Raw genomic sequence first — 23661 nt, 5'->3', positions numbered from 1 at the left:
TAAATTTAATGAAAGTATTTTCTCTTTAAGATATAAAACTTAGGTTCTATAACATAGTGTTTTAGAATTCATGCATCTCAAAAGGAAGCAAAGGAATATCACAGCCATTGCAAATAACATTCCTGAGTGGTTTTTCTTTAAATGGGGATCTGGGATTATAAAATAATGATTAAACTCAGAAGGAAGAATATCAGGCCATATTCTGTTGTGCCTCAGACATTCTGTTCATTAGGCTCTAACACCATGGGGAAGCCATTTAACCAGAATCTCAGTATTCCATCTATAAAATGTGCCTAATAATGTTTGCATTACCTTACATATTTGTTTTGGGGAAAAGATTTCATAAATGTTAAAAAAAAAACCTGCTAATAAGTGTGAGTATTATTGCAAAAGGCAATTTGAGGCAATGCAAAAGTCTTGCACCTATAGTTAAAGGCCTTGAGATCAACTCCCATCTGTGACTCCAGCAAGTCAAGTGAGTGTTTTTAGTCAGTTTCCCCATAAGCAAAATGGATATAGTAATATAGCTCTATATCTGCAATGTGGATCTGTGTGTGCAGATCATTTAATCTTTCAGTGCCTCAGGCAACTCTTCAAGACTGTAGGTTTCAGCGAAGTTATTGATATACTTTGTTGAGGGAAGTTCCTCAGTGATCACTAATGAAATAATAAAATCACAGGTGTTCTCTCTCTCCCTCCCTCACTTGCTCTCTCCCTCTCTATCTTTCTCTCCCTTTCTTTCTCCTTTCCATTCCTTTCCTTCTCTCTCTTTCCCTTCTTTCTCTTTGTTTCTGTCTCTTTCTCTCCCCCCTCCCTCCATTTCTCTACCTGTAATTCTGGAACAGAATCTCAATTTCCTCATCTGTAAAATAAGCCTTTTTTTTTTTTTGCATTACCTCACAGATTTGTTTTGGGAAAGATTTCACAAAAGATAAAAAAGAGAGAATGTGAATAATTATTACAGAAGGCAATTTGATACAGTGGAAACTTAGGATCAAATCTATCTGTGATTCTAGTAGCTCCCTAATTGTGGGCAGCTAGGTACTGGAGTAGAGCAAGCAGGCCCAGAGTATGGAAACCCTGAGTTCAAATATAGCCTCAGACACTTTAGTTGTCTGACTCTGGTCAAGTTGGTTTATCTTTGTTTGCTTCCATTCCCTCATCTGTAGAATGGGGATAATAATATTACCTCCTAAAGTTGTTATGAGGATCAAATGAGATCATATGTGTAAAGTGCATAGCATAGTGCCTGGTACATAGCAAGAACTATTTAAATACTAGGTATTATTATAATATTATTATTGTTATCATTATTATTTCTATCTCTGGGTCTGTCTGTACATCTATCTCTCTCTGTGCTTTTTTCCCTTCCTCCCCCTGGTGTCTTCTTTCCTTTTCCTTAAGAAAAAGTGTTATAATTTTAGCTGACTAATTAAGTGAGCTCTCCCAGAATCAGAGAACGCTAGAATAAGAAAGGCTCTTGGTAGGGGCTGCAGTGGATAGAGAACTGGGCTTAGTGGTTAGAACAGTGAGCTTAGAATCATCTCTGTGAGTTCAAATCCAGTTTCAGATACTTACTAGCTGTGTGACCCTGGGCAAGTCATTTAGCTCTGTTTGCCTCAGTTTCCTCATCTGTAAGCTGGAGAAGGAAATGACAAACCACTCCAATATCTTTGCCAAGAAAACCCCAGATGTGGTCAAAGAGTCAGACATGACTGAAAAAACTGTCCAACAGCCACAAAATTAAAGTGAGCTCTCCAGGAATCAGAAAATGCCATAGTTGGAAAGACTTGGAGACCATCTACTTTAGTCCTTTCATTTTTTTCAGAGGAGCAAATTGAGGATCAAATACATGCAAAGACTTGCCTTTGGTCATATAGTCAGTCAGTTTCAGACTCAGGAGCAGAGTTAAAGCCAAAAAGTGTAGTATGTGAAATGCTATACCTGGGAGAAGGAAGACCTGTGGTCAAATTCCTCCTCATATACTTACCATGCTGTTCGGTGAATTGTTTGAGATAAACAATAATTTTGGTCTAGTTGCATTTTTTGATAGCAATGAGTAAATGTGCACTTTTCCTGACACTGAACTGGCTCAGAAATGTCAGGCTTTGATCAGGTGAGTTTGGAGTGATGTGGTTTCTTCACTTAGTTCTTTGTCAGTTAAGTGGTAGACTCCATGCCATACCTATTTCATCGTTTGCTTTTGTTTTGTTATAATTATCAATATTATTATTTTTCAGAGAGGATATTGCTCTAAGGGAGTGTACAAAAGTCATAGCCTTCAAAGAACACACTTCAGTGACTAAAGAAATTGTTCTGGCTGAGGATGTGAGGAAGTCAAGTCTTTCAGTGATCATTCAGGCTACAATGAGAAACAGAATCAATCACATCAAAGTACAAAGAAAATGTGGTTTAAAAAAAATGACTGAAACTGACAAAACATTGCTGCAAGAGAGCCAAATGAATCCTCAGAAAGCAAACAACTACTAGAAGAAATGATAGTTGAGAGAGATCCCTTTACTGTGAAGTGAAGGCTTCCAGAATTTGGAAGAACAGCGGAAAAACTACTTTAAAAGCATATAAAACAAACAAAAAAATAATAGCTTATAACCACTGCAGTGGGGAAGGGGATTTTATCATGGGAAGACACACTAAGACTTGATTACTGAAGTGCTGAATATTGGAAAAATGTAATTTTTAACAATGAAACTTACTTTTATTTTCTTCAAAGTTATAACAAAATTCTTGTCTGAAAAAAAGATGAACTTAAGATGTCTGAACATTTTCATCAGACTGTCATCCACCCACAAATTATTTAGAGGATTCATTACTTCAATGTCCCTGGAAAATGAAGAACTCTGATTATACACAAATATTTAGAGGAGCCCATTTGTTTCAGAATTAGAGAAATCCCCAAAGAGAGGTGAAATATCACAAAAAGGCTTTGTGCCATGATATACATCATGAAATATTTACAAATTTATATAAATATGAAGATAAGCTTCTTTCAATGGCACGGGGGCTTGATGGATGTAGATACCATTCAAAACTCATAAAATATCTAGAGTTTGACTTAGAAAAATAGAAAGTTTATCAAAACTATGCTTAATGCATGATGGGATAAAAGTATGGTTGCACAATAAATGATAACAAAATATATACCTTTTTTCCTCCCCACCTACATCTTTGAGAAGGTAAGCAATTTCATATAGGTTGTATATGTGCAATCATACAAAAAAATTTTAGCCATATTTTGAAAGAAAACAGGCCCCCCAAAATAAACAAACAAAAAAAAAGGAAAAAATTTGCTTTGATCTGCATTCAGACTCTGTTAGCTCTTTCTCTAGAAGTGGATAGAATTTTTAATCATGAGTCCTTCCAAAGGTCTTAGATCACTGTATTACTGAGAATAGCAAAGTCATTCCCAGTTGATAATTGTACAAGTTTGTTATTACTGTGAACATTCTCTTGTAGGTTCTGCTCATCTCACTTTGCATCAGTTCATATAAGTCTTTTGAAAAGGAATTATCTTTAAATCAGTTAGTATTGATTATGTTGATTCACTTGTAGATTGATCGAAGGGTTATAGTCCTTTCTTAAAGAAAAGATAGCCATAACAGCTAAACTAAGCCAACAGAGACATTCCCTTTAGCCTGAATAATACCTACAGATTTGGAAATAGATTAAAAAGACCTTAACATTTAATAGAGTAAGAAATGTATCTTTATAGGAATAGAATAACTATAAGTTAAATGATATAATGTTTTAAGGTGAAGCTGACCTATCTAGCAGTTGAAGGATGGGGATTGACTGATAGCTCACCAATCACAAACCACAAGTTCCTCTTCCTAGTCCTAACAGTTAAGTTAACTAAAGGCTAAATTTCTCTTTTCAAGTCTTAAATTCCCCTTTTCCTCATGGCTGTAAGGCAAAGATTTGCAAGGCAGTCTTACTTTGATAGACATGTTGATAGACACAGGCCCTGATCCAATAAAATATCAGATTTACTACTTGTCTTATACTAGTAACCCCTCTATTACGTCCCCTATGCCCACACTCCAAACTGCTGTTAACATTGTGGATTTGTGTTAAGAAAGTCTGGGAGGTATGAAGTAGTCAGATAACTTCTTTGTTTAATTGAATTATGTTCAAAACAAGTTAACTAATATTGCTACAATTTTTGCTTCCTCTTCTGTTAAAAAATAAGCTTTGAGGAATTTGAGAGTCAACTTCTGAGAGTCAGGATGGCAGAATAAGAAGTAAGTTGCTCTCACTCTCCTTTATTGACCTCTGAAAGCCTAGAAAACACCAAGAAAAACCTTGGAACAGCTGAGCCAGGAGAAAAATAGGGTACAGCAGTCTTCTAGCCCAGTATTCTTGGGTGATTAACAGAAAAGGCCCCTCTCACTGTGGGAGAGGGGGAGTAGTATAGTACAGGAGGTGTCCCACCAAGCTAGCTGCAAGTCCTACCTTAGAAAAACAGGGAAAGATCCTGAGCCCCACTAGAGCAGGCAAGTGACAACTTCAGGATACCCCAAAGTGCCTTGGGACAGGCAAGGGAACTGGTAGACACCAGCTCAGAAAACCATCATGCTCAACAGTGAATAGGTGTCCTCTAGCAGACAAATCTCTCAGTGCTTCAGCAAAACTCCAGGAGTCACAATTCTAGGAGGCACAACTCCAGTCAGGCATGCAGACATCCTCTAGCAGCCAAATACCCCAGTGTTTTAAAGAAGCATGAGTGAGTGGGCATTCTCCAGGAGCTAGACTCTCCAACACCCACCCACAGAACTCCAGTGTTGCTGACCCCTGCTCAGCATCAGATAAGCTGTCAGACCCCTATAGCCTCCAGCTGCTGAGACCTGTGGTCACAGTACACAAAACCAGCAACTATGTCCCAGGCTCCCAGCACAAGAAGCTTGGGTCAGTGCCCCTTGTACTCCATCAGGATAACTCAACTTTAAAAGCCAGGAAATAGGCAAACATCATGAGCAAAAATCAGAAATGGACAATCACCATAGATTCTTATCTTGGGGACAGGGACGTTTAAGGTACAACTTCAGAAGAGGACAACGTAGTCAATATACCCACATCTGAAATTTCAAAAGGAAATATGAACTTGTCTCAAACCTCAAAAGCCTTCTTGAAAGAACTCAAGAAGGGTTTTAAAAGTTAAATAAGAGAGGTAGAAGAAAAAATGGAAAAGGAAATGAGAGGTATACAAGAGAGAATCAGTATCTTAGAAAAGGAAGGGCAAAAATTGACTCCAGAAAACAAGTCCTTAAAAATTCAATTGGCCAAATGGAAAAGGAGGCACAAAAACTCACTGAAGAGAACTCCTTATAAAGTAAAATGGGTCAAATAGAAAAGGAAGTACAAAATCTAACTGAAGAAAACAATATATTAAAAATTAGAATTTAGCAAGTGGAAGCTAACGACTTTGTGAGATATCAAGAATCAGTCAAATAAAAATAGAAGAAAGAAAAAATAGAAGAAAATGTAAAGTACCTCATTGATCAAACAACTGACCTGGAAAATAGAGCCAGGAGAGACAATTTCAAAATTATTGGTCTACAAGAAAGCCATGATGAAAAAAAAAATAAAAGAGCCTGGACAGCATCTTTCAAGAAATCATCAAGGAAAACTGCCCTGAAATCCTAGAACTCGAGGGTAAAATAATCCTCGAAATAATCCAGTGATCATGTCCTGAAAGAGTTCCTAAATTGACAAGGCCAAAGAATATTATAACCAAATTCCAAAATTGTCATTTCAAAGAGAAAATACTGCAAGCAGCCAGAAAGAAATAATTTAAATATCATAGAACCACAGTTAGGATTATGCAGGACCTCACCATTTCTACACTAAAAGATCTGAGGTCATAGAATACAATATTTGATAAGGCAAAGGGATTTGGATTACAAGCAAGGATCAACTACCCAGTGAAACTGAGCATAATCTTTCAGGGGAGGAGTTGGACATTCAGTGAAATAGGGGACTTCCAAACCTTAATGATGAAAAGACCAGAGCTCAACAGACAATTTCATCTTCAGGAACAAGACTCAAGAGAGGCATAAAAAGGCAAACTGAAAAGAAAAATAAAACAGCAACATGTTATTAATATGGGAAAACTATCTACATCCCTACAAGGGAAGATGACACTTGTAACTTTCAAGAACTGTGTTGTTATTATGACATTTATAAAGAGGTATACATAGACAGAGGGTATGGGTATAAGTTGACTTTGATGTGATGATAAAAATCTAATAAAGTGGTCAAAAGAGATTGTACTTGAAGAAGAGGAAAGGAGGAGGCAGGCAAGAGTAAATTACATAAAATGAAAAGGCACAAAGACCTATGACAATAGAGGAGAAAAGGGAAAGAGTTGAGCATTATTTGAACATTACCCTCATCAGATTTGGTTCAAGGAAGGAATAGCAATCAATTAGGTATCGAAATCAAACTTATCATGTAGGAAGTAGGAGGGAGAAGGGGAAAGAAAAGTTAAGGAGTGGATAGAAGGAATGGAAGAAGTAGTAAGGGGAAAGGGGAAGAAAAAGGAGCTGACTGAGAAAAGAGAGGGCAGACTGAGGGAGACAGTGGTCAAAAACAAAACTCTCAAGAAGATGGGAAGGGAGGTAGGAGAGAGAAAAACATTAACAAGAGGGTAAATAGAATGAAAAGAAAGATACAGATAATAATCATAACTGTGAATGTGAATGAGTTAAACTCTGCCATAAAACAGAAATGGGTAGCAGAGTGAATTAAAAACCATAATCCTACAATATATTGTTTACAAGAAACACATTTGAAGCAGAGAGATACACACTGAGTAAAGGTAAAAGGCTGAAGCAGGGATAGCAATCCAGATCTCAGACAAAGCAAAAGTGAAAATAGATTTAATTATAAGAAATAGGAAAGAAATTATATCCTGCTAAAAGGTACCATAGACAATGAAGATCATTACTGAATATATATATATATATCTACCACATGGTATAGCATCCAAATTCTTAGAGGAGAAGTTCCTAAAATTATAGCAGTGGTGGTGGGGAGAATAAGGCATAGGTGTAATGCTCTGGAATTGGCTATGGAGTGGGATGGTGGCCTCAATCCAGGTAAGATAAGGCAAAAGACAATCTGTTAGAATCCAGGCTAATCTCAGGGCTAGAGCTCCAATTTCTAAGGGAGTTTCAGGAAGAAACAGACAACCTCCCCCTCTGTGAACTATATAAATCTAACAACAACAACAACAAAAAAAAACCAAGAAGTTAAGGAGATGTATAGAATTTTAGAAAAGTTAGATATGGTGAACCTCTGGAGAAAATTGAATGGGGGAGAGAAACGAGTATACCTTTTTTCTCAGTGGTACATAACACCTAAACAAAATTTGACTATGTACTAGGGCATAAAAATCTCACAGTCCAGTGTAGAAAGGCAGAAATATTAAATGGTTCCCTTACAGATCATGATGCAATAAATATTACACATAATAAAGGACCATACAAAGATAGAATAAAAATTAATTGTTATTTTGCTTTGTTTCTTCTTTCTTGTGTAGAGGCTATATCATATTGCACACTATCTTGGGACAGGAATAAGAAAGGGAGGAAGAGAAAATTTAAAACTCAAACTCTTATGGAGGGAAACTTGAAAACTAAAAATAATTAATTATAAAAAATAAGCTTTATAAATCACTCTTTTGTCTTTGAGCTTCTGAGAAGTCAGATGACCTGGTTTGATTGACAATAGTTGACTTTGCTAATTAAATCATTATACTAAAAAGTATTGTGCCTCCTCAGACTTTTCTATTTCAAATAATTAATTTTATATATTCTGGGATTTTTTTCTGAAAGGATCCTGCTTATCATTTATTATAGCACAACAGAATTTCATCTCAATCATATACCACATGCATTATGTATATCGATTGAGTAACTAAAAAGTTACTGTTATTACATCCATGGGATAATAGATTCAGAGCTGAAAGGTACCAGTTGAGCTCATTTACTCTAGCCCCTTCACTTTTTAGTTGAGAAGTTGTGTGTGTGTGTGTGACTTACTTGAGTTACATAGGGAGTGAGCAGCAGAGTCAGAATTGAAGACTAGATCTTCTACCCCCACCTCCCTTTCCCATTCTGGCACTCCGTCTACTATAACATCCTACAGACAGTTTGAGATAGGACTCTGAAGGTTAAAAGAGAGGTTAGGTCTTAATGAGTTGAAACTATGAGAGCTAATGAAATTCACAGTGAAAAAATGTAAAGAGAGAAGAGAAAAGAATACAGGGCAAAGCCCAGAAGGATGGTCAGCTTTATTAGTTAAGTATGACCTGGATGAAAATCCAGAAAAAGACACAGAGAAGAAATGGTCAAACAGGTACAAAAACTGAGACAGAATAGTATCATAAATACTTTTATTTGTGGAGGAAATAAAGTAGGACATTGTTGATAAAAAAGTTACCCTGATTCTCAGAAATTAAATATATACCTTTGATACGAACACATTTTCTGCTATCTTTTGGGCCCTCTAATGTTATGTATAAAGTGTTATAGTGTAAACCTAAAGAGGATAGGATAATGAAGGCAGGGGGAGGTTGATGGAACAGATAAAGTATCTGTCAAGATCTTATAATGTAACAGGCACTATACAAAACAGTAGGACTATAAATATGAGCAAGATGGTTCTAAACAAAGAACTGTCCTCAAAGAGTTTACAATTTAATACAAAGACAGTTCCTAAAAATATAGAAGTGGGGGGGTGGGGAGAATAAGGCATAGGTGCAATGCTTTGGAATTGGCTATGGAGTGGGATGGTGGCCTCAATCCAGGTAAGATAAGGCAAAAGACCACCTTTTAGAATCCAGGCTAATCTCAGGGCTAGAGTTCCAATTTCTTAGTGGGGCTACTGAGCTGGAGGGAGGAGGTGAAGATAAAGGGTGGAGTGGGAGTCAGATGCTGGTCAGGGAGTAGAGCAGGAACCAAGTGTGAAGGTGAAGAGATAAATATGTTCTTTCCTTTTAAATGACCAGACATAAAGATTGGGAGTCTTTTCATCATTCTGGTACTCATCATGCATATCTATTATGACCAATGTCTGAGGTCCTAATGCATTCCTGAGCACTGCAGTATGGGCTGTTTACTAATTAGCAGGTAGAGTTGGAAATATTCTCTTGCTAATGCAAAAACTTGGTGAGTTCTTCAGACAGATATCCCAGGTTGGATATGATTTGCTTAATAACCATAAACCTACAATTTTATAGGATTTTGAAGTTTGAAAATTCTGACATCTATTAACTAATTTGTGCTTTGCAACAATCCTGACAAGGAAGTATAATTACCATGTGTATAAGTAGCTCTTCTTTGTGGATGAGGAAACCCGTTGGATATCAGAAAATCAGCTAGCTAGACATCTTGATGACTATAAAATTCATCTAAAATATATTTCCTCCCCTTTGCTCCTGTCTCACTGCTTGGTCTGGCCTCTTAAACCCCATGTCATGGCCATCTTCAGTGTCAGACCTGAAACCCAAGTCAAGGTAGATTTGTTCAGAAAAGTTATGTGCTTAGCCAGAGATACTATTTGGAACCTATTTCCCAGTAAAGATTTCAGAGCTGGATGAGTTCTTGAAGCACTCTCCGAAAGAGGCTGATATGAGTCTCCTAAAGGCCCCCCTAAACATCCCAGTCCCTGATCCAGCCAAAGAAAAAGACAAGGAAGAGGGTCGGAAACAAGAAGAGAAGGATGATAAGGATGAAAAGAAATAAAGAGAAAGATGAAGATAAAGGTCTTCCTTGTGGACCTATAATCTGCAATGAGAAGATTGTGGTCCTTCCTGGGGCGATTAAAGCCTGAGATCAAAGATGTGAAACAGGTCCATATGGTTTCCATGTGGCTGCAGTTACAGGTACCCTGAATTGAGGATGGAAACAACCTGGAGTAGCTGTCTGGGAGAAGGTACTTTAGCAGATGACTACACTCAGAACTAAGCTGGATGAGTGCCAAACCCAGATCTCAAAGTACTTCTCTGAAAGAGGTGATGCAGTGGCTAAAGTAGCAAAGCAGCCACATGTGGGTGACTGCAGACAGCTGGTTCATGAATTGGATGAAACATAGTATGGAGAGACAAGACTGATGGTCATGGAGATCTGAAATATTTTTGCTGCATTATGTGATATCATCCTGAAGAACTTTGAGAAGATCAAGAAACCCAGGGGAGACCTAAAAGAAATGATCTACTGAAAAATGGAACCTGCCTCCCTTCTCTATCATCACTTAGCTAAGATTATCTGTTTTTATCCATACCTTCCAGCATCAATAAATTTTGTCATAACATTATATATGATATATATATACATATGTATATGTATATATATATATGTGCACGTGTGTGTGTCCTATAAATGAAGAGTCTAAAATTTTGTTGAAGAGACATTGCACATGCATATGAAATGAAATAACTATTAAGACCTGGTAAAGTAGTGTTATAAACAATGAGTTCCATATTGATAAGAAGGATGGTAAATCTGGTACTTTACCCCATATACCAGTATCTGATGGGGTAGAGTGAACTGTTTTCACCTTGAAGTGATTCAGAGACCACTCTTCACATCTCACAGTCCTATGTGGGCTTATACTGCCATTGATTTGTGGGTAGAAAAGATACCTTGATGGATAGGGATAAAGAAGCATCATGGTACAGTAGAAGTTGGGAGAAATAGGAAAGACCAGAATGGGCCATCCCTCTCTCAGTGTAACTACAGCCATGATCAATCTTACTTGTGCTGCTGCTGTACACTCTTTCCCTGCAAAATTGAATATGCTTCAAGTGCCAGAATTCCCAGTTATGTTTCTGTTGGATAGTATAGGAATATGGTAAAGTTGATAAACTACTGAGCCAAAAAGGAGAATCCACTCCTTGGGCTATAAGGAATGGGGAGAGAGATATTTTGTTCTTTTTTGAGGCAGCTTTAAGGTTGGGAGAAGAAAAGAAGGCAGAATGGGAAATAACAAGTAATTATTGCTTACTCAGATAATCATTAAATGCACCTTCTCCTTTACCTAAATCCAGGTCACTGAAGATGATCCTGATAAATGAACTTTCCAACCTTATTGGTAACCTCATGAAAAGTTCAGAGTTAAGGAATTTTTTGTAGAGCAGAGCAGAAAAGATGATCACTGCCAGGATAATGCAGGTGAAAGGGTAAGAAATCTCTAGCCATTCTCTAGCTTGCAAAGATACTTGGATTTGTGAGACACACAGTGTTGATCAGAGATGAAAGTGAAATATCTATCACTGTCTTCAATGGTGTTCCTTCTTCCCACAAGAGTAGATGCAATAAGTTAGAATTTTTTTTTTTAAACATTTCTTATTGAGTGCTTTTGATGCAAGTCACATGCAGCTAGATGGCACAGTGGATGCAGCACTGGTTTGGAATAAAAAAAGACACTTCTCTATGAATTCAAATCCAACCTTCGACACAGCTGTGTGACCCTGGGCAAGTCACTTAACCCTATTTGCCTCAAGTACTCATCTGTAAAATGAACTGGACAAAATACTCCAGTATCTTTGCCAAGAAAACACCAAAATGGGGTCACAAAAAGTTGGACACAACTGAAATGACTCAACAGCAATAACTTGTGAAGATTTTTTTTAAATTAATTTTTATTAACCATTTTTGTATGTGTATGTGTTGACTAAGTAACTATCCCATACCTGATATGTATTTTGTATATCAAGAGTGCCTTTTGAGAAGAGAGTCTGATAATTCACTTAAGGGAAATACTAGATTTAATTCATATCTGAGCTTTGCCTTAGAAATTTTCCTTGAAACTCCAGTATTGAAGAAATTAGAATGCTAGCAAAAGCTGGATCCCTTCTGTTATAAAGGTCAAGCTGTTCTAGCACTGAACTATATTTTTGTGAATCCAGAACTGTTTCTACTCCCCTTCTTTTTTAGCTAAAACCCCCTAGGAAAATGGAACCATTATATTTGATAGATCAGTAAAATAACATATTACCAGATATGGATTTAGGCAGACTATGAGTCAGAGTCATTCCTGGGAAATGGATCAACAAACTAAGAAATAGAAGAAAAGTTCAAGGAGAAAAATCTGGGTCAAAAGGTCAGTAGCATGTGCCAAAGCTAGAATAAAGAACTTGGGATAAAAGAGTTGACAAAGGCAGACAACACTGACACAGGCCTGCATTGTGAAGCTCCCTTGTTTCTATTGGTCCTTGAGAGGACTTCAATTGGTTGAATATGCTATCTCCCTGAGTTGCAGTGTAATTCTGGAGAAATTGTAGAAGAATTTTAGATACTGAGGGTGCCCTGTGTTTGTAAAGCTCTTTATATTAATGAGAGTTAAAGATCTTCCCCCATCCATTAATGGGCCTGCCCATTAAGGGAAGTTTGATTAGGGGAGATTTGTTTTATAGGAAGGCCCACACCTTTTGTTAATTTCTAATGAGGCACTGGTTCTCAAGGGTTGTGATGCCCTGTAGCTCTGAAAAGAGTATATATACTCTGAGGTGAGGTTTTACTTTGGAACTTACCTATTGGAAGTGTTTGTCTAGCCAGAGGAGACTCTGCTAAGGAATCCTCTGGCTTTGAAAACCCAGATGTTGGTGTTTCTCTCTCTGGTAACTATGTATGTATGTAATGGTCAGACAGTTGGAAGCTCTGTCTGTTGGTCTTTATTTCTCTGTATTTTTTCTGAAGTTCAGGGTGCTGACTTTTCCCCCCGAACTAAGTGAATGATATATGTGCTTGATTAAAGTAGATTGTTGATCCCTCAAAAGTTGCTTTCCTTTTAGAAAAGCAGATCTAAGAACCTGTGCAGCAGTCCCTCCTGTGTATGCTGGGGTTCTTGCTGTTACAGTGGGTACAGTACAATCATTTTACAGAAAGTTGAGGACCAGAGAAGTTTAGGGCCTTGTGAAACTAGGACTAGAGCACAGAGTTCCTGATTCCTATTTCAGCGCTTTCCCTGCACATCACATTGTTCTTTTATTCCTCATTTTTTAGTCTGAAATTAATGGTCACAATGCCACAAGTTCTCTCTTATGAAACCCATCAGGCATATCATTAGCAATGTAGAGCCATCACTGAAGGGAACAATGCCTGTGGAACAGGAGATCACCTAAATAACAACAGCCAAAATCAACCATTTGCTAACTGCCACCAACAGGCAAGTAAGCCCAAAGAGCCATGGAAATGGCAGCAACTCCCAGAACAATGGTGCTGCTTCCAGTTCAGGTCCTGCAATCATTATACTGGAAAACAGCCCTTGTGGAGATGCAACCTGGCAACTGTTACTGCAAGGACTAAAGCCTTTAGAATTCTTTAGAAGACATAGTTATCAAAAATGTAGAAAAGTAAAGTCTCAATAATTAAAGTCCTTGGCAGAATCAAAAGCTTCAGAACCAGAAATATGTATTTTTTTCAGTTTAAAAAAAAATATATATATATATATTTAAAGGAATTATCATCTGCTTTCCCACTGAAATTTAAGGATTATCAGACCTTTCAATTGGATTTGGAACTGAAATTAATCCAATCCAAGCCATTTCCAATTTAATTAAGTGTTTATTTTGCATCTACCATGTTCTGGGAAGTATATTAAGTGTTATGGGGATACAATTAATAAAAAAGAAAGTCAGTCTCTGCCCTCAAGGAGTTTATAGTCTGTGGAGTGAAACAACACGGAAAAAGAGGCAGAAAAGCAGCAGTGGGGAGTGAAGGAAACACACAAGAGGACCTGATGGAAGGACCTCTTTATCTTAGAGTTGAAACTAGGCAGAGAAGCCTATGCAAAGTAGAGTGAATTTTAAGTCCAGTTTCTGCCCTCTACAAAGGAAGACATTATGAGGAGCTTGGTAATCTGATCTCCAACCCTTGAATAAGAAAAGAGATGAGGTCAGTTAAGGTTTGAAATGGCAGAATGATAATGAAATTCAAAATTATGAACTTGCAATGGGAGACCCATCTTATTCCTTGAAACTGAAACCTAGGCAGAGCAGTGGATGCAAAGTGGAGTGGCCTTAAAGAACTTCCTATAATTGTGGTCTACTCCTCCTTCCCCATTAGCATGTGAGCTTGAGGACAGTAGGGATTGCTATTTGTATCCCTAGTACTTAGCATAGGCATAGCCATGAGCATTAGCATGTTCAATAAATGATTTTTCAATCATTCATCCATCTATTCACTCTTTCCTAAGAAATCATTTTATTCATGCCATTTCCCAGCTCATAAACTTTGAATGGTTTCCCAAATTTAAGTCCAAATTCTTTATTATGGCACTAAAGGCTTAGCAAAGTTTAGCATCAAACTATCATTACATTCTTGACTCAATCTATGAACTGTATAATCCAACCAAATTTTGGCTGATCATCAACCATTGAACATTTCTGGCACCATTTCCCCAAAGTACATTTACTCAGGCCATTCCCGTTACATATATAACCTTCCCCTGCTCCTCCCTTGCTTCTGCCTTGCTGTCTTTCAAGACACAGCTCAAATCCTGCTTCAAGTTTTCTATTATCACCATACTCAGGAATGGTCTTTCCCTCCTAAGTCCTGATAGTACTTATTAGCCATGTGACTCACACAGTACTTATATGCTGCCTTGGTTCATAGTTATTTGTGAACATATCTTATCTTCCTCATTAAATTATTAGTTGCTGGAGAACAGGGACTAGACATTACTCATCTTCATATCATGCACAGTGTCTCGAACATAGAAAATGCCTACCATATACTTGTTTAGGCAATATAGTAATTTCAGACAGCAACTACTCTCTCCTTCCTAATCAGCAACTACATTTTCCAGTTGCCTTTCCTTGAGACTATTCCTTATACCCTGCATGATGCTCCTCCCTCTTTTCTCCCACTGAATATCTTTGTTTATTGTTTAATATGCAACTTAAAGATTTTTATCCTCCATGAAAACTTTTTTGATCTCCCTTCCTATCCCCGTATAAATTGGTAATTGCTTTGCCCCTCAGACATGGGTAGTATTTGTTTTTGTAATTCTGTTTGTACCACATCTCAATTTTACTTTTTCCATAAAGACTCTCACCTTTGTATTGGAGATACTGAGGTACTGAAGTATGTTCAATACTACAAGTCCATCAAAATTCTTTGGCACTGCTAAAATACCCCATTTTTTTCTAGCATGCTATGTGACCTTCTAAGTAGTCTCCCTAACAAATCTCTTCCCTCTACATTCCATCCTCCAGATTTTTCTGATGCAAAGATCTGACTATGCAACCTGTCCCCAAGCTTAGTGAATTCTAATGCCTCCCTGTAACCTCTAAGATCAAATATAAGTTCTCTGTTTGGCATTTAAAGCTTTTCATATACCTGGTTTCTTCCTACCCTTCTAACTTATCTCTACCTTACTTTCTTAAACTCACTTCGTGACCTACTTGTAGTTCATTGGACATCGAACTCTATTTCCTGTTTCTATGTCTTTCCAGGCAGCCCCCACATGCCTAAAATGCTCTGCCTTCTTCACTTTAGGTTTTAGTTAAGACTCACCTCATATCCTATAGTCTGCAGAAAGACTTTCCTGCCTCCGTCTTCAAGTGCCTTCTTTTTTCAGATTATAGGCCTTGATTGGTATATATCTTGTATAGGACAAATTACTTTCTCTTTTCCCCACTCCAGGTGAGCCTGTGAAAGTGGAGACCCTTTTTTGGTGTTTGTTTTGCTTTGCTTTCTGCCTTTTTTTGTGTTCTTAGCCCTTAGCACAGTGCATGGTACATAGTAATCTTATAACAAATGCTTGTAAATACTTATTTACTGACTGCTTGTCTGAATGCTCTAAAATTGTTTATTATAGCAATCAACACTGATGATTTACCCACCTAGTATCCTGTAAAATCCTTGAGAGAAGGAATCATAACTTATCTAAACTTGGTATTTTGGCCAGGTTGGAGCCTGAGCATAGTATGTGCTTAATAAGTGCTTGTTTTGTCATATTATATTTAATATTCTTTACCTTCTAGAGACAGAATAATGGAATTCATCAAAGATATAACATATTTATATAGAATTTACTTATGATATATATATATATAAAATGAAATATAATATATTTATATAATATAATTGAAAAAAAAAAGGACACAGCTTGTCCATGTGTTGTGAGTTAAGTATAACAGTTAAATGGTCTATCAACAATATTGGGATCCTCATAATAACAAGAAAAATTGAGAAAGTTCTGTTCAGCTCCACCCATCCCAGCACACTGAGTAGATTCCTGTGGTAATATTATGGGAGGACTGTCCAGATTTGGCAGGAATTGGAAGCATTGTGCTCTCAATCACTGGAGAGGATATCCCCATCACTGCAATCACAGATCTATTTGAACAGTTGAATCTTTCTGATCATGCATTGATCTTCCATAGTTTTAAATCCCTTGGATTTATAGTCAACAGGAGGTGGGCTCAAGTCTTCTTTCCAATGCTTCTACCTATGTGGGCTTTGGCAAGTAACTTAAATTCTCTGGTTTTCAGATTCCTTACCAGTAATTCAAGAGTTGGCAAACTACAATGCTTAGTCCAAATGTAGCCCATCTCCTGTTTTTGTATATTACATTTCATAATAATATAAGTATATATGTGTTTATAAATGTGTATATAAATATGTGCATATACATATATATTTTTATGTATGTATGCATATATGTATACGTATATTTAAAAAACATTCTTAGTTTGCAGACTACACAAAAACAGGTGACAGACTGAATTTGGCCGGCAGGCTAAGGTTTGCCTGGGGAATATTTTTAGCTCCAGATCTATGATCCTATTATCCTATACCCTAAGGCCCATGGGGTCATGCTGCTCCCTCAAAACTAGTCCCTTGCTAAACAGAGACAGGAATCAGAAGCAAAAGCATCCTGAGATATGTGGATGTCTTGGAAGACTTAGTAGAATTTCTCTATCCCCTAATGACATCAACAGCAAGATTTGTTTGTTTTGTTTTGTTTTTTTGTAAGGATAGTAGAGAGATTATTATATGGTTAGAAAACATTTTGCATTCAAAAACAAATTTAATAAAGAATTAGCTTTTCACTTGTTTTTATTTATTAAATAATATTTCTCTTGCCTATGGGACAATTTAGCAGGTTTTGTCATTTATTTTTCTGTCATTTTGTGCTCCTTTAAATAATCCTTATTTGTTTGGTGCAGTTCTAATGCTGGAGTCTGCTACAAGTATATTCTCAGCTGTTTACTGCAGCTATCCTGTGGAATATTTCCTTACACAACTGATCTCCCCAAGAGGAACAAGTGTATTATAACAAATCCCTCTGTGACTTGCTCAGAAATCCTCTGGTTGAAAGGAAAATATACACTCTCAGCTGTATTTCTTCTGAACTGAGTTCTTAAGACTTGTCTGTCAGGTTTGGAAAATTGAGAAAGGTGCTACTGACTACTAAGTCAGGAAGATTTTTCAACCCGAAGAACAAAGGATCCTGATAGATAAAAAGTGTATCCAGTGGCTTTTATGTCCCCTGTCCCAGCTAAGGTTTAGCAGGGAAATGACTTGCTCTGGTTGTATTAATACTGTCAAACTTGAATTCCGGTATCATTTAGGTTTCAGAAAGAGAGACAGAAGAAAAGAGAGAGAAGCAGAAACACAAATTTATGATTTCCTAGAGACATAAAATTCTTGTTCTCTAAATGATATGAATTGGATAAGGGAACACACTAAATATATCAACATACTTTGTTTTCTGAGGTTCTTTCCAACCATTCCCTGACCTTCAAATTAGAGAAACTGAGGCATCAAAGTAGATTAAAATCTTATCATAATTGACGTTGCTTAAATCCATCAAGCATTCCTTTCACTGTATGTAATTTAGAAGTGAATTTATGTATCCACAGCGTATGAGTATCTACTATAATAACTCCGTGAATTAACTTCCCTGCAACACTGAGGTGAAAAGTATTTCACTATTTCTATTTCCCAAATTGCTACTTCCAGTTTGTATCAGTGCTCAGATAATTTTAGTACTAGAGAGGACCTCTGTGTTGTCATAGAATTTAGAGCACAGGCCTTAGAGTTCACCTAGTCTAACTTCTTCATTTTGTAATTGAGAAAACTCTCTAATCCATATTTGAAAGGGGATCTCCTCTATATCACTTTCAAGTCATCATTCAGCAACCACTTGGTGACCTCCAACTGAATAGAAACTCATTATTTCCAAGGTAATCCATTCTGCTTTTAGGTAAGACTGAGTTTTAGAAAGTTTGTTCTTATATCAAGCCCAAATCTGCTTTTCTATCGTTTCCACACATTACTCCTAGTTCAGCTCTCTAGGGTCAATGAAAACAAGCCTAATTTTTTTTTCAAATGACACCCCTTCAAATGATTAAAGATAGTAATGAAGTTTCCCTTAGGTGACTTGCCCAGGGTCACACAGCTATTAAATATGTGTGACCAGATTTGAATTCACAAAGATGAGTCTTCCTGACTTCAGGCCCAACACTCTATCCAATGCAGCACCTAGCTACTCCATAACAATAGCTAGTATTACATAATATTTAAAGATGTTCAAAGTGCTAGTAGATACTTAATAAGCATTTATTGATTGATTAATTGATTGATAAATATTACCTCATTTGAGCCTTACATCAGCCCTGTGAGTTAGATGCTACTAATATTCCCATTTTTCAGGTGAGGAAACTGAGAAAAACAGAGAGGTTAAATAATTTTCTCAGGATCACACAGCAAGTATGTGTCTAAGGCAGGATTTGAATTCAGGTTTTTCTGATTACAAGTCCTGCTTGTACTGTGGATAGAATAGGGATAAAATCTTAGAGAAATGACTTGTCTAGGATCACATGTTTGTGATCCAAAGCTTGGTCTTCTGAGTCATCTGACTCTAAGTTCAGTGCTATCTCCATTACACTGTTTTTCTTTCCTGTAGGTGTTTTTCAAGTATTGTAAATTCCCCGGAGGGGATAGGGAAGAGTAGAGTTGGAGAAAGAACCTAGGCATCCTAATCTCCCTGTGTGCATCATAAGAGAACAAAGTTCATTGGATCAAAGAAAATGCAACATGAACTTTGCCCAGGTTTGAAGGCATAACATGCATAAAAGATTATAGTCTGGTCTCCAAGTAGAATCCCATTTTTGAACTCTGGCTTCCTAGACCTGCTTATTAATTGAGATACTCTTATACTAGCTGTGTCTTGGACTCCAGTCTCCAGGGTGATGGGGCTTTCCCAACTCAAAGGCCAACAAAAACTGTCTTTTTACCTTTCCTCAATCCAGAATAAATACCTTTCCTGGGTCCATGGTATATTGAATCCTGGAAGCATGAGAGAAAAAAAACTGATTTTTTAAAAAATAATACATCTGGAAAAAATGAAGCAAGTACATAGACCAAAATAAGATGTTGATAGTTTAGGTACAAAGTTAGTAGACTTTTGGAATCCTCTCTGAACAATATGTTATACTACTTCTCCTATGCCTCTCCAGCTTTCCTTTCCCTAATTTTTTTTAAATCAACTGTCCACCACTCCCTCTATAACTCAAACCCCAAAGTTCAGGCTGCTTTTTACTATCTTTATCCCTTAAAAAACAGAAACAATTTGTTAAAACAGTAATAGGATCATAGCATTATAACTGGATAACATCTAAGCACCATCCTGATTAAGTATAGCTGGTCACCAGATGATTTCATGGCTATGACTTTTACTGCAAGGAACACACACACACACACATGCTCACACACCTATGAAATTACAGTTCTTTGGAAGAACTGAAGGATTCTTTTTGTAGGCTTTGTAGTGAAAGCTCTGTTGATAATAAGATCTAATAGTTATAGATCATTTTATTGCCGTCTACCAATCTATCTATACACACCCACATGTACATACACAAATGCTCACACACATATATGTATATGCATATGTATACATTCATATATGTATGTATATGCATATATGTATGCATGTATAAAAATACTTTTCATATATTGTCTTATTTGGTCCTCACCAACAACACAGGAAGGTAGTTATTGTTTTTCCCTTTTACAGACAAAATGGCAGTAGTTGAGTGGCTTGCCCAGGGTCACATAACAGCTAAGTGTCTGAGGTAGGATTTAAACTTATCTTTGTTACATATCTCTAAAGGTAGTTTTGTTGTTCCAAATTACTGGGGTCAATACAGATAAGGAAGGAACAATAGGCAGTCCCAGATCTCATATATTTATTCCCTATTGGTGTGAGTTTTTGTTGTTCAGATATAAGCAAAGGACTTTGCTTACAGGGTACTTTTCTTTGAGGTTTCCAAAGCATTTGGAAAGAAGAATGGAATTCCTGCAGAAATGTCCTAAATCCACCTAAAATTATGTGTCATGACAATCTTAGACAGAAAAAATAGCAAAGAAAAGAAACAGAGAAAACCAGCTCCTTTTGTCTTTTTAAATAATAAATGTCCTTCTCTCTGGGAAAAAGAGTTAAGTCATCTGTTACTATCCCCATTCTGCAAGACTCCTCTCCAGCTACAAATTATCTAATAGGTTAAGAAGCCCTCTCAAGAAACTGCATTTCCTGCGTTTTCTGAGTTCTTCATAAAGACACAAATGTTTTACATCAGTAGAGAAGTTCAAACCTAGTGGGAAGATATATGGTGTGTCAGAAAGAACATTAGATTTGGAGTCCAAGGATTTCAGAGGTGGAAAGAACCTAGGCCATCCATCTAGTCCAACCTATAAGAAAAATCTGAATCTACATATAATATCTGAGAAGAGGTAATCCAGTAAAGGGAAACCTTTTACATTTTACACAACTCTAATGGTTAGGAAGAATTTCCTATAACTGAAATGGAATCAACTATCCCATAAATTTCACCCATTGTTCTTTCCTTTAAGGTCAAGCAAACAAAAATAAAAGTCTTTAAAAATGCCTCATATATGACAATCTTTCAAATGTATGAAGACAGAAATTATACCCCCACCCCACACCCAGTTCATTCCCTCTACTTGACTCATTCCAAGGGGGCAATATCATTGCTAAAATGTACTTGGAACTTATCACAGTATTTCACATCTGGTCTAAAGATGATAGAAAGAATGCATTAGGACTATAATTTCCCTCATTTCCTTCAGGACAGGTATTCTTAAACTTTTTTGCATGTAATAGGCTCCTTGGGCAGCCTGTAAAACCTAGGGAACCCTTCTTATACTAATATTTTAATACATAAAATAAAATACATGCGGTTACAAAGGAAACCAATTATTTTGAAATACAGTTATCAAAATACATTTTTTAAAAGTTCATGTACTCTGAGTTAAGAACTTTGATCTATGGAAATGTATGACTTTTTGGGTTTTTTGTTTGCATTCCTGTTGCCTAGAACAATTATTTGTATATGATAGACAATTAATAAATGTTTATCAAATTGAATCCTAGACAGCACATTTAGTGCTAGTCTATGGAGATCTTTTTAAATTCTGGCAGCCAAAGTGTAAGTTATTCATAGCTTTGTCATATTGATGAATTTAACAAGAATGGTTTCTATTCTTCTATGCAAGTAATTCATTAAAAAAAATATAAAAGTGAAGTCAGCCCCCAGTCAAATGATATGATTTCAAATGATAGCTCTGTTATTTACTGTCAGTAAGACCTTAGACAAGTCACTTTCTTTTCTAGGCTTCAGTTTCTTTCTCTGCCAAATGAAGTAATTATTATAAGTAGTCCTTTCTAATTGGAACTCCTAGGAATGGCTTGGAATATTGAAATATAAGATTTGATTACCTATAATGTTGTGCCCTGGTTTCTGAGAACAGGTACTTCCCAAAAGGAGCTGAGACAAAACATTTCATGAAGGTCAGCCACCTGGAACATGCAAACAGAAGAGAAGGGCAAACCTGAGTCCTATTAACTCTCCGTTGACTTTTTCCATTTCTGATCCAAAAAGAAAACTGTCTTTTAAAGTAGTTGTGTCACTGACCTTTCCCTACAGCCTGTTGACTGATTGTATAACCTTTCTTCCTCACTCAGTAGTGCCACTGTGTATCTACACTTTAGCCTGTGGTGTAGAAAACCTATGATGATGGAAGAGGAAATGAATGTAACTGTTGAAAAAAAATGATCTCTTCTGTATGTTCAAAATAGAAGCAACATGTTTAGAAAAGGGGGAAATTTCTTGATCTAAAATAGCTTTAAGAACTAGAGATAGAATGATATAGAGCTAAGATTTAAATCCCAGCTCTGTTATTTTGTACCTGTGTGATCTTGGGCAAATAATTTATCCTTTTTTTGGTCTCAGTTTCCTAATCTGTTAAATTAGGGGATTAAGTATAGGATATCTAAGGTTCTTCCCAACTCTAAAACCTCTGATTCTAAGGATCCATCAATGAGAATTTTAAAAAACTTACTATAATTCAGGTTCACTATTAGGCTATGGAGATAAAAAGTGACTCAGTCCCTGTTCTCAAAGAATTTATAACCTAACACAAAACAAAATATTCTCAGTTAACTGAGCATTTACATCACAGACCTATGACAAACTTAAGAATTTGGGATGGGATGGAATTTGAAGGTACTAGTACCTGGGGTCAGGAAGGAAAAGAACAGGAGAAGTGTCATAGAGAAAAGCAACTAAGTAGAATCTTAAAGGAAACCAGGGATTTATTCTAAGAAGCAGAGACTTGAGGTGAGAAGGGAGAGCATTCAGGGATGAAGGACAGCCACAGCAAAAGCATGGGTGATAATTTGAGTGATAATGTGATTTCTGTGTTTGGTAAACAAAAAGCAAAGTTTGACTGGACCTTACAAGATATTCTTTCCAGGCATCTCTGAATCATCTTCTTGGCTTCATCTCTCCAGATCCCTTTCAGTTGCATCTCATTAAAGGATAGTGAATGGAACTCCCAGTTTGAGGATAGTGAATGGAATTCCCAGTTAAAGGACAGTGAATGGAACTCCCAGTTAAAGGAAGCCTGACAGTACTTTAATTATATGAATTTCCAACCAATCTAACAAAAGCCAGAGAAGCACCCCCAAACATGATGCCTTCTTTTAAAAATTATTTCAACTATTTCCAAATTACATGTAAAAAAATACACAATTTTTTTTAAATTTGCATTCCAAATTCTTTCCCTCCCTGCAGCCCCTCCTCTACCACTGAAGAAAACAATGTAATATGATTATACATGTGAAGTCATGAAAAATATATTTCCATATTAGCCATATTGCAAAAGAAAACACATATAGCCAAGAAAAATAAAGAGTTTAAAAAATTATTCAATATGCATTCAGAGTTTATCACTTCTCTTGCTAGAGGTGGATAGACTTTTTCATAATGGATTCTTTGGAATTAAACTTGTATCATTGCCTTGATCAAAGTAGCTTAGTCTTTTACAGTTGAGTATTTTTGCAATATTGCTCTTTCTTTGTACAATGTTCTTCTGGTTCTGCTCACCTTGATGAGTCTTCCTAGTTTTTTTTTTTTTTTTAAATTTTTTTTGGAGAGAGGGAGACAGTTAGAGTTAAGTAATTTGCTCAGGGTCACCCAGTTAATAAGTATCTGAGGCTGAATTGGAACTCAGGTCCTGACTCCAGGGCTGGTTCTCTATCCACTATGCCACCTAGTTGCTTTTTTATCATTTGTTACAGCATGAATATATTCCATCAGAATAA

General features: G+C 36.6%; 1 pseudogene; it reads left to right on the top strand.

The window, feature by feature from the left end:
- The first annotated feature begins 9496 nt into the window (after positions 1 to 9496).
- On the top strand, positions 9497 to 10239 carry LOC140528009 (proteasome activator complex subunit 1 pseudogene; annotated as a pseudogene).
- Positions 10240 to 23661: the final 13422 nt, after the last annotated feature.

The sequence above is a fragment of the Notamacropus eugenii genome, chromosome 1, assembly GCF_028372415.1.
Source record: "Notamacropus eugenii isolate mMacEug1 chromosome 1, mMacEug1.pri_v2, whole genome shotgun sequence".
In the NCBI taxonomy this organism is placed as follows: Eukaryota; Metazoa; Chordata; class Mammalia; order Diprotodontia; family Macropodidae; genus Notamacropus; species Notamacropus eugenii.
The sequence above is the reverse complement of the archived record's forward strand: the minus strand, read 5'-3'. Positions and strand labels throughout refer to the sequence as shown.